The 12,270-nt window shown below is 38.4% G+C and overlaps 1 pseudogene; it reads left to right on the forward strand.

The window, feature by feature from the left end:
• Positions 1-10,375: 10,375 nt before the first annotated feature.
• On the forward strand, positions 10,376-10,475 carry LOC122100949 (annotated as a pseudogene).
• The last annotated feature ends 1,795 nt before the right edge of the window (positions 10,476-12,270 follow it).

Below are 12,270 nucleotides of genomic sequence, written 5' to 3' on the forward strand. Positions count from 1 at the left end.
TTGTGATATCAGATATGTGCTTGGATTTTCCAAACTTCCAGAAACCTAGGAGAGACATCATAGGCCCATCATCGTCCTCAATGAAACATTTCATGAGTTTCAGTGCCCCAGTTGTCTGCCAGAAGGACTGCTGAATTATATTGAGCACTGTATCTCAACACCGGAATATAGTCTCACAATGGCAGGATAAGTGCACAGGACTTGGCCTGCCACGGGAGATGGCACAAATGGCGTCCTGTCAAACCAAAGCACTGGGGAAAGAAATAGATTGGGATAAAATTAGACCTTTATCCTGACCTTAGGAGCCCACTCACACTCATTCTCACAATTTGACACAGATGGAGTTGTTTGTTACATAGCTGTACAGAAGTGAGGCCTTTTGTCTGCCTGTCCAGACAATGAGGGAGACTTCTTCCAGCAGGCCTGGGATGCAGAGAAACCCTCAGGCTATACTGGGAACAGTGAGGTGAGCCGCAGAACATGCACTTTCATGAAATCAGTCTCTGTTATGAAATCATTTTATTGGATAAAAATTTTCTAGCTTGGTGCCATTCATCGTAACTACTCTGGAGCTTCACCTATAGGAATACATACATACATACATACATATACAAAGATATGGAGGTACAGGTTATTTTTGAGGGGGCAGGTCCTGGTGTTGAACTATGAGCCTAGGCATTGTTCCTGAGATCCTTTTGCTAAAGGGTAGTGCATTAACCTTGACTCAAAACCCCACTTCTGGGTTTTTCTGTGATCTCTTAGAAATAACATTGTCATAGACTTTCCTACACTGGCTGGATTCAAACTCAGATTCTCTACATCTCAGACTCCTGAGGAGCTCAGATCACAATGAGAAGCCACTGGCACCTTCTTTCTTTTCTTCTTCATTTTTTAATCTGGAAACCTGAATGCTTAACAGGGTCATACCAGTGTTATGAATTTATAAGTTTACTACCCAATGTCCTTTATAGCTGCTTTCTCTAAGAAGGATTTTCCTTCCTCATCTTACCATCTGTTCATAGGTTTGAAACCAAAAGTGAGAAATGAGTGTCACAGAATTTCTGTGCAAATGTCCACAGGACATGCCAGCTCTGTCAATTAGCATTGAGCTACAGCAATTTACTGTCTCAAGATGGGAGGACCAAAAGCTAGAGCGATCCTTATATTGTCTGTGTTGTTTCTTTTGCCTATAAAATGATCTAAAAATTAGGAGTGTTGTGTGTCTCCAACCCTAAGTATCTAGAATATACTAGAAGCATCTTCATGCATCACTTTTCTAGTGTCTCTCGAGATTTAGACTCCAGGTTTGTGTGGAGGTGCTCCTTGGTGAATCCCTGAGGATAGCCGCTTGAAACCTTTTTGAGAGATCACCCTTCAAAGTCAGCCTGAGCAGGAAGTCTGTGAGACTCTTATGTCCAATAAACCACCAGAAAACCAGAAGTGGAGCAGTGGACCAGAATGTAGAGATGGAGCTTTGAGAGAGAAAGCCGAGCAGAAGAAACAGGCTAGACCAGGCTGGAAAGCCTGGGAGGCACTTATGTCCGATTAACGACCAGATCCCTGGAAGTGGAGCTGTGGCGGTGGTAAAGCCTCAGCCTTGGGAAAAACAGCTGAGGAACGCATTAGGCCCTGAGTTTAAGCCATGGGATAGCCTCAAAATCGTTTTCAAAAAGAGAAGGCCACGTTTATGAATCAGTGCCCTACTTACTTATGTGTGTATATTACCTCCCTGAGTTCAAACACACTGTATGCAATGATGCTTCTCTTATTTATTTATTTATTTTTTAGATATGATCCTTGCGCCTACTGCATCATCCTCTTCATGTCAGACCCATTGCTTTCTCTTCCAGGGTTCCAGGCCTGTGTCCTTATATGATGCACACTGAAGATCTCAGCAGTCTTTATTTACATTTTACTATGAGGACAATGCAGGAACAGTAACAAATCAGGCAGGGGTACACAAGATAAGGTTTCTTAGAAGTAACCAGTCTTCAGAAAATTAAACTTGAGGAAGTAAAATGGTAGCATACTTACGGAAAAACTACTATTAAGAAAAATATGAGGGGGCTGGGAATGTGGATTAGTGAGAGAGTGCTTGCCTAGCATGCAAGAAGCCCTGGGTACGATTCCTCAGTAGCACATACACAGAAAAGGCCAGAATTGGTGTTGTGGCTCAAATAGTAGAGTGCTACAGACAGTGCCCAGGCCTTAAGTTCAACCCAAGACCTGGCAAAGAGATACCTAGGTAGGTAGGTAGATAGATAGGAAGAAAGAAAGAAAGAAAGAAAGAAAGAAAGAAAGAAAGAAAGAAAGAAAGAAAGAAAGAAAGAAAGAAAGAAAGAAAGAAAAAAAGAAAGATAGTTTAATCTTTGGACGTCAGGAGGAAAGAAGGGAACACTTCCCAGTTAGGAGACCTTTTGCAGTGTGCCTTCACATAACCACAGAGCAGGAAGACTGTCTCTTTCCCACTTCTCAGGCAACCAAGGGCCCCAGAGTCAAGAGGGCAGAGCTAGGTTCTAAATAATGTGCTTGGAGACAAAATAGAAACAGTCCTGCCTCTAGTTAGTCTGGGGATTTGCATTAATTATGTGGAGAATGAAGGAAGGAGAATGGACTGGCAGAGGTAGAAGGGTCTTCAAATCTGATAGATGGAGAGTCAAAAACCCACTCCCTAAGACCAGAGAGCAGGGTTTTTCTACTCTGTTCCTCCCCTCTCCCCCACTAAACTGGCTCTCTATTGGTAACCTAAAGGTAGCCTGAGTCTCCCTTCACATGAGAGAGGAAGGTTAATTAGTCATTGTTTGAAGAGGCTGAGTAAAGCCTGACCCTGGTGTAACTTTAACAAATGTTACAGGTTTTCCCCATTGCTGGTTGTGCCTGGAATAAATGAAGTGGTTTTGCAGCTCACTTAACTGCTGGGTGTGTACGTTCTGCCTCCTAATCCTGTAGGCCTGGTCTCTGCACCTAGCCTGGATTTTGAAACTGTTTTCTGTCCTTCAATAACAGAGTTACACTGGAGTTCTTCCTGCTAACAGAGCTAGGGCTCTGAATCCAGGATAGGTCAATAATGTTTCTTTCCTTCTTCTATAGCTCGAGTACTATAAGAACATTTAATGTGCAAGTAAATTCTCATCACCAAGGGAGACACACGAAGCTCTTGAATATCTGACCTTTCAGAAGTGCAAGTCATTTTGTCATAGATTTCCTGCCATGGCTGGCTTCACCCTGTGATCCTGAGACCTCAGCCTCCTGAGCTAGGGTGATGGGCATGAGCTACTTGTGCTCTGCTAGGTTCAGAACTGTAATGACATTGACAATACAAGTCAATGCTTATCACAAAGGGCTTGTGGAGCATATTAAGCCTTTTAACCTTGGACCTTTAAGAACCCTGTAGGACACAATATTACAATGCTACAGTCTGAGAGGATGGGCATATGTATATGCTACACTTGAACCTTGAGCTCTGAGTCCAATTCTGGTGTACATCAGTGTTCATCTTCCATAGAATGTTCTCGTAATTAGCAAATAGGAAAAGTATTTTAATTAACCCTCACTCTTTTTCCAGTTGTGTGTCTCGAACTCTAGCCTGGGCACTGACCCTGAGCCCTTCATTTCAAGGTGAATACTCTAGCACTTAATCCAAAATGCCAGATGGGTTCTTTTGGTGGTTCACTGGAGATAAGAAACTAACAGGCTTTCCTTTGGACTGTGGTCTTCAGCTCTCAGCCTTCCGAGAAGCTATGGTTCCACTTATGAGCCACTGGCATCTGGCCTATGGTTTTAGACAGTCCTGGGCTTGATTTTAGGGCCTGGGTACTCTCTCTGAGCTTCTTTTTCTCAAGGCTAGCCACTTGAGCTACGCCATAGCTTCTGGCTTTTTCTGAGTATGTGGCACTGAGGATTCAAACCCTGGCATTCATGCATGCTGAGCAAGCACTTTACCACTAAGCCACATTTCTAGCCCCACCCTCACAATTTTATACCTCACTTGCCTATCCTCAAGAAAAGGCTTCTGAGTATAAATCATCTAAAGAAAACCCGATAGGAAGTTTCCAAAGATAAATAAGACAAAGCTCATACTTGTGAGAGACTCTAATCATGTGAAGACTGTGACAAATGCTTCCATTTAATTATGTATTATGTTTCAACACTTAATAAAATATTAATGAGAATGAGTCAATGTCCTAAATTATTGGGTATAATTTTATAATAGATGTGCAAAATGTAATAAATATTATGTGTATAAAAATACTAAATACAGTAATCAATAAATAAATAAATCAAAGAAAAATAAAATACAAAATCGTTCTTTTTCTGTGGGGGTCCGGTTGTGTGGCTTGAACTCTGGGCCTGGGTGCTGTTCCTCAGCTCTTCAACTCAAGGCTAGCACTGTACCACTTGAGCCACAGCGCCACTTCCGGATTTTTTCTTTTTGCTTATGTGGTGCTGAGGAATCGAACCCAGGGACTCAGGCATGCAAGGCAAGTGCTCTACCACTGATCCACCTGAATCATAATATGAAATTAACATACATATGTAAATATATATATCATATATTACACATGTATAGAGATATTTTTCCATTTTAGGGCCTTCAATCAGGCCCTGGGAACTCTACCCTGAATTTCTTTCCTCATGGACAGTGAGCTTCGCCTTCACCCATGATGCAAAATTGTTACCTGGACGGTGAGCTCAAATCCTAGCAATGGCAGAAATACTGGTCCCAGTTCCAAGACAGTGACTTAATTTTTTAATGGAAGCAGTTATGTTTATTCAGTTCCATACTGAACATTTTAAAAAGTGTAGAATTTTGTACAGCTATTCACTCAGAGATCCTTCCCTTTCCTCCAAAATGCTTCTCTGAGAACTACATTGTTTGTCTTTGTTCGTTTTTTATTGTAAAAATATTTTACAGGAGCAAGGTAATGAGTAAATTTCATATTGAGCATTGTTACCTCCTCCTTTGTTTTCCCCCTACCATACCTTCCCTCCCATCTCCACAACTACCTCCCCCTGCTTAGGTCAGTGACTTAGTTTTCATTTTTAGTTGTCACAAGGTTTGAACTCAAGTAGTAGCAAATCTTCCCTCACATTGCTACAGATTTACCAAGACCCTGAGTTCAAATCCCAGGCTAGGAAAGAAAACTAGCAGAAATTCCAAACTAGGTAGCTTTATTTTTTTAATTTAGTTAAATAATTATATTTTCTTTATTCTTTTTCTTTTTTTTCTTTTGGCCAACCATGGGGCTTGAACTCAGGTCATGGAAACTCTGCCTCAGCTTAGATGTCTCTCGGCTTGGGTGCAGCCACCAGAACCATAGCTGATCCTAAGATCATAGGCCCAGGTGACTTTCTAGAAAAAAAAACTGGAAAGCAGAAAAAGTGGCAACCTTCAGGGGGCTGGGGTTTTATTATTTTGTTCTTTGCACAGTGACCATCCTGGGTTTGAATGACATGGCTGCAAAGTAGATATGACTTGCCATTGCTGATGGCTTGTGGGCTATCAGTGAATCCATAGGACAACCTGTGAACATAGGCCCTGGGTTCAAATCCCAGTCCTGACACCAATGGCAGGAGAACACAAGAGACTCATTCCTATGCATGGGAATATCCATTGAAAGAGTAGTTCATGCATCCGTCTAGTCTAAAATTGGATGCAATAGTCTTAGAATGCTGATTGATCTTAATGTATAATTTATTAAGCATTAAAAGAACAATATTCCTTCAATGGTGGTATAATAAATACCTAAGAGTTGGTAGGAACATAGTAGGTGTCATTCAATCATAGATAGATGGCTCTGGCACTCTTTAACAATATATATTTCTTTGTATATCACCGTCTGCCTATCCATGTATCGCTGTTTTGGCCAAATCTCAGAGCGTGGGAACCACTTAACAGCTTCATTGGCTAGGGGATCCCATCCTCAAACTCACCCATTCATGAATTGGGCCTGCTAGGCCCTGAGATCAGATCCTAGCACTGCCAGGCATGATGGAGAACACATACATCTAAAATCTAGATTGTATGTGATAGGATGTAAACAATGTAATAATTGGTATAAGTGTCATCAGAGTCAATAAAATAAGTAGTAAATAAATTAATAAAACAAGAAATAAAATGAATAAACGCACCAAACACAATATGGACTGAACATCTGAACGGAAGTATAAATCCTATCGTTAAGATGTATATAAGGAGTAACTTTTCCAGGACTGAGGCTTGAATTCAGTCCCCGTAGGAGGAGGGAATGGTGGGAGATCCTGAGATACTTGTTTCTGGACCTAGGAAGAGTCATGGCCTGCGATCGATCTCATCCTTGAATGAGTAGTTTGTGCATGATGCGAGTAGGAAATGATACGCAAGACTCATGGGGTATAGATTATTTGTAAAGAAGAGTTAATGAGGCATGACAATAATCATCACAGACATGAAATGAATGCATCAGAAAATACCCAAATATAGGTAGACACAGATTGGATTCCATCACAAGTCACCATCAATCCTACTCTATACAAATATGTACTTATTTGCATTCTACCTTCTACTTATGAATGGATGACTATTGTGCTCCCCACTCTCCCCCCAGGGGGGCTCAAATTCAGGTACTGGAAACGCCTAGCTCCTTTGTCGCTCACAGGCTGTTGTGCTCATATGGACCCATTCACCAATTGGGCCTGCTAGGTCCCGAGTTCAGATCCCAGCCCTGCCAAAAGATTCATCTTGATGTAAGACGCCAATGGTTGCATATGTTTTCCTTTCCTGTGCAAGTCTTGGGTCTCAGCTAGGATGGAGAATGCATGGGCCACCCTGTGGTCATGGGAATAAGTTGTTATCCATGTCAGCGCAGTTATACCTGTCATTATATACATGAGAAAATACACAATAATCCATGAATAGCATACAAAATAAACACAATAAGTACACTCAATGCACGATGCAGTCCCCACACGGATGTGAATATACATCACATGTTTAAATGATGCATTGAGCACTATTTTGGCCTCCCTGTGGCTCGATCTCAGTTCCTGGGAAAAGCCCATCTCCTTAGTGGCTCAAAGTCTGGTGTGATCACGTGGACCGATTGGGCAGTTGGGCCTCCTAGGCCCTGAGTTCGAAGCCCAGCAATGTCAAAAATTCACCCTGATGTGAGAAGCCAGTCATTGCACCTGTTTTCCTGTGCTCTGCAAATTCTGAGTATCAGCCAGCATGGAGAATATATAGGCAACTGATGTCAGCTTATATTTCCATAATTCATTCATCTGCAATAACAATTTGCAAGACTGGAGATGTGAAGCACTTAGACATGATTTTATTCTCCTTCATTTGGAAGATTAATCTTTAGTCAAAAGGAATGTTTAAAAATGGCCTAGAATTTATTCCTACCAGTTTTTATAAATGGCTTTGTACAATGGTATGTGATTATTTTACTTTACATAGGATATTTTTTTCTACTACCTATAAGTATTGGAAAAAGAAGAAAACTAAAATTTACTACTTAGAGGAATATGATAGAAACAGAAGACAGATTTTATGTTTGTCAAATCTCTCATCAGTACCCATATTCAAGACTTAAAGTCATATTTCTTACTATGTTACCCAGATAGGGAAAATATATGATAAGGCAACACATGATAAGGCAACTATTAGTGACTTTAAAATGTACCTTCTTATGTGATGAAATTTACTTTATTAGTTAATAATTGGGTTTGAATTATAGGAGGCTGATCTATATAACACATTTCTGGAAGGCACCAACTGAACAACACAAATGGTGGGGGGTAGTATTTCTACACTTTAATGAATGGTTGAACTTGTTTGGTATTAGTGCTGGGTACGTAAATCAACTCTATTGTAACTTGCTCCCTACACTTGAAAACCTTGTAATGTCACTATCATCTACTTGTCAAGTGTTATTTTGGTGACTATGATTTTTAAAAGTTTATTTGAAAAGGAATATACTTTCAGGAGATTAAATGTAGGTTACATTGGTTTGAGAATGACATTTTTATTCTACAGAACCAAGTTTTACTGAAGTACCAGTGTTTTGAAGCACTAAAGGTCTTCTCAATTAATGTTTTCCTAAATTATATTTGACCTCTAAATCAAGTTTTCCTAGTCTTGGTTGACCAATTATGATCTATCATTCCAGAAACTATTTTTTTGGCTGCACTGAAATCTTTTATTCATCATTAGGAGAAAGGTATTAAAAATAACCTTGTTCATTTGTGATTTTGTTCACTCATATGGGCTGGTCATCTGTAAATTGAAAGTTTGAATTACAGTACTTTCTCTCAGATTTTGTGATCTCATCTTTCATTTTAAGTTGCCTTGCATTTCACAATTGATTACTGCTAATTATTGTAAGCAATTGGGGCCCTGAAATATTATAGGAAATGAGAAATTGAGATGAGTCTTTAATTATTTTCTGTTGGCATGTTGCATGGGCCTATGTGAGAAGTCATGCCCTTGTTATCTGATGATGCAGATAACTGGGACCTGTTATCCTAGGACCCGTGGGTCCTGCAGAAGAATAATAGCTTTTAGACATCATATCAGCAAAATTTGGGTATAATCAGTAAGAATGCTTCAGAAATATGGAGAAAAACACTTTGGGACCAGCAAGTTAAAACAATAAACAGAGCATCAGAATAAAATCCCTTATAGATTAGCAGAAAACAATACTGTTATTTTACCATGTGTATTCAGAAGACCACGAACACTTAGAAGGTATCACAAGTTTATACTGAAGATATTGCATTGATACTTTTTATATTCTAATATATATTCTAAACCTAATTATTTATATCCAATCTATTTATGGGAATAAATGTCAATATATTTGTCAAATTATCAATTCTAGTAAGATTCACTGTATGAAGTTTAAAATCAGCACATATAAATATAAAATATATAAGTACATATAATATAAAAATTGTTTTGCATTGTGTTGTGTTTAGGGAATCAAAGGCAACTCTGTTTTAAAGTATTATTCCATTATCTGTACCTCAGTTTTTGGTAGAGTTAGACTTAAAGCTTTACCATTTGTAGATATGCAGCCTGGAGGCAAGAGGAAACACTTTGATTAAAACATTACAAATTTAAGGCCTAATATCGAGGAGAAACATATGGACTTCTCCAGGAGCTATTGCAATATTTGGTGATAGAATGTCAGTAGTGTAAGTTCCTGCTTGGTTGGATGATAGACAGGTCAGGACAGTAGGTAATCATGCATATGAACAATTTTTTCACTTTCTTGGCTTTAGCTACTTTTGAAATGATATGTATAATAAACAATTATGTTTTGATAAAATACCTTCCATTCTGAACAATTCTGTCTGAACTGTTCATCTCTCTATGATCCCTTGTAACTAAGATTATTTTTGTTCCAGTAAGACAATCCATGCTGTCAGGGTAAGATATTCTGGTTGGTCTGTTCCTACATGGAAGAAAGGTAAGGGTTCAGGGTCAACGTCTAGTGCATTGCGGTCCCTGGGTAAGGGTCACAAAATCACCAGGACACAGGGGATGCAGTGTGCAAACAGCAATTGCCACTGCATGCTGTGCTTTATTGTTAGTGGGTATTTAAAGACTAGCAAGCATAATCTTTGCCAAGATTTGGTCAGAAAACATTCACACAAAAATTTTCCACAGATACATTTTTACTTAACCTATGAGAGAATGTCTAGGTATATTATTATCTAAACTATTTTAGAGCAAGCTCAAACCACTTCTCCAATCTCAGCAAAATGCTTGACCAGATGTTCATCTATGCTTAAGCAAGCAGAAGAGCCACTTCCTCAGCTCCCATGAGTCTGTGACATGTTTTGAGATAGGGAGAGGGAACATTTTCCCTCTGTAGCCTGGCGTTCCAAGAGTTTTCCTAATCCCAAACACAGTCCTCAGATAATCCCGAGGCTGGAGCCTGCATCATTTTGCCCCCTCAACATAGACCCTGAATCTTCACAGTTCAGGTAGACATTTGTCCCAGGAAGACCTCATTTGGGAAATTTTAACCTGCAGAAAGTTAGAAGTAGCTCTTAAGTAAGACTTACTTTGAATCCATTAGCTCCACAAAGCTAACTAGGTTGATAAATAAGTACTTGAAAAGCCACCACCTTTGGACTTAGCTGTAAAGGCTTCAAAGTATGATCAAATTTAAAATGAAAATGACAAAATAGTCATTGACCAAAAAATTGTAAATGTGAGCAATCGACCAAACTATATAAGTTTTTTCCACTGTACACAGAAATTTAGAGAAATAAGATCAATAGCATTTTTAGGAACAATAAGGCTTCCTTGTTACAAATAGGCAACCATGGATATATGTCTGTATAAAGATTGTATCATTACGTACTTAAATTTAGAGGATAATACATGCTTCAGCAGCAGGTCTACCCAAATTACAACAATACAGAGATTAACATGGCACTTGCACAAGGAGGATATGAAAATTTGTGAAGTATTCCATATTTTTCATTCTTCAGGTGCAAGAAATGAAAAACAGTTATTAAAAAGTTGATTACAAAAATACAAGTGTAACAATACATGTAATTCATAGAATTAAAGGTTAGTTTGACATCAGTGTATTAAATTTTGTCCTTAGAAAGGCCTTTACATAACATAACCTTTACAAAACTTGAAATTAGATAACATTGCCATTTTATACCAAAGAAATAAAATAATATAAGAAACTACAAAAAAAAAGGAGTCTTAAAATTCTTCTATATGGAATGCAATCTGCAAGGTCACATTTATTAATGAGTCTATACATTATATTACAATGTAGAATTCAAAGTATTATATCTAGGAGAGAATGATATAGATTATGGACATTACACAAACATAGATATACTTTTTTCAGAAAAGCACCCGGAACATCTTTAGTTTCTATACTATTCATTTCAACAGAAAAGTTAAAAATATTTCTGATTTAAAAAATCACAAACTCTGCAGAAATCATTACAGATGTATACAAACAACTCTTGAATACATTTTGATATCAAAGTCATGCAATTCACTTGGAAGAATACCATGGAATACATAAATTTTTATAGTAAGATATTGCTGTTGTTTTGTATTGTGAAAAAAATTTGTAGGGACACAAAAGATGGACTGGCATTTTTGAAATTTAAGAAACTTAACCAAACCATTACGACTTAGGAGAACAATTTGTACAGCCTTCGACAACTTCAAAGAGGTAGTGATACATACTTACCTTTTGGCAATATCAAATGCAGTTTCTTCAAAGTTGTTCTTCAGACCTGGTTTGATATAGTGGTTCAACAGAAGGAGATACAGAGTATCTTTGCTATTTCTATTCCCAGCAGCAAGATGCAAGGAGGTCAAGAGGCCTTTAGTTTGGGGATTGGTATCTGCATCATGATGAAGTAATAAAGAAGCCATTCTGGTATTATTCCACATATAAGTACTATGCAGGGGTGTCCAGCCATTCAGAGTTATTGCATGAATATCTGCCTTGAGCTACCAACTCATGGACAATGAATAAGTGTCCACTCTTGGCTTCGCGATGAAGAGGGGTATACTCATCCTCATCCCTAGTATTCATCTGGGTGGCCTTTTTGGAAAGTAGTGTTCACACCACAGTAAGCCGATAAATTTCGGCATCCCAAAGAAGAAATTTGCTTGGATCCTACTCCATTTTTTTCTTGCAATTGATACCATTCCTCATTTTTTCATCTTGTTCCTTGTCTTCGTCAGAATTGCCTAACCAGAGATTTTGAGTACCAGTGGGAATGAGGTGTCCATGTATTTCCCCAATAGTTCACATTGGTTGAACTGGTCAGAAAAAACTGGTGAATGTTCTGCATATGTTTTTTCACCATGATTTATTTTCTCTTTTTCCATTTTTACTACTCTAAATTATTCTAACTGGAGAGTAGTGAATTATAGGGAGCAGAGGAAAGATTTTCCTCAGTATTCAAAGGTAAAGACTGAAAATATGGACCAGTGGTGTCTTCATGTGCAGCTTATTCTAGGAATGAGAAAACAGGAAACAATGCCTTCTATGTAAATGATTTGGGAAATACCATGTTATAGTGTAAGAGAACTCACTTCAACATATGGGATTTAAGAGCTTTCTAGTAGCTTTCTAATGTTGGTATCCAACATTAGAAAAAATGTATAATGCATTAGTAAAATAGAAGTCCTTTGTATGACTACCTAAATTCTTTTTTTTTTTAAGACACTTGTTTTCATCTAAAAATAGCCCTATCTATTGTCTTCAGGTGATTTTGATGATTGAAGATGCT

This window comes from Dipodomys spectabilis, unplaced genomic scaffold, assembly GCF_019054845.1.
Source record: "Dipodomys spectabilis isolate Male_0828 unplaced genomic scaffold, ASM1905484v1 ptg000612l, whole genome shotgun sequence".
In the NCBI taxonomy this organism is placed as follows: domain Eukaryota; kingdom Metazoa; phylum Chordata; class Mammalia; order Rodentia; family Heteromyidae; genus Dipodomys; species Dipodomys spectabilis.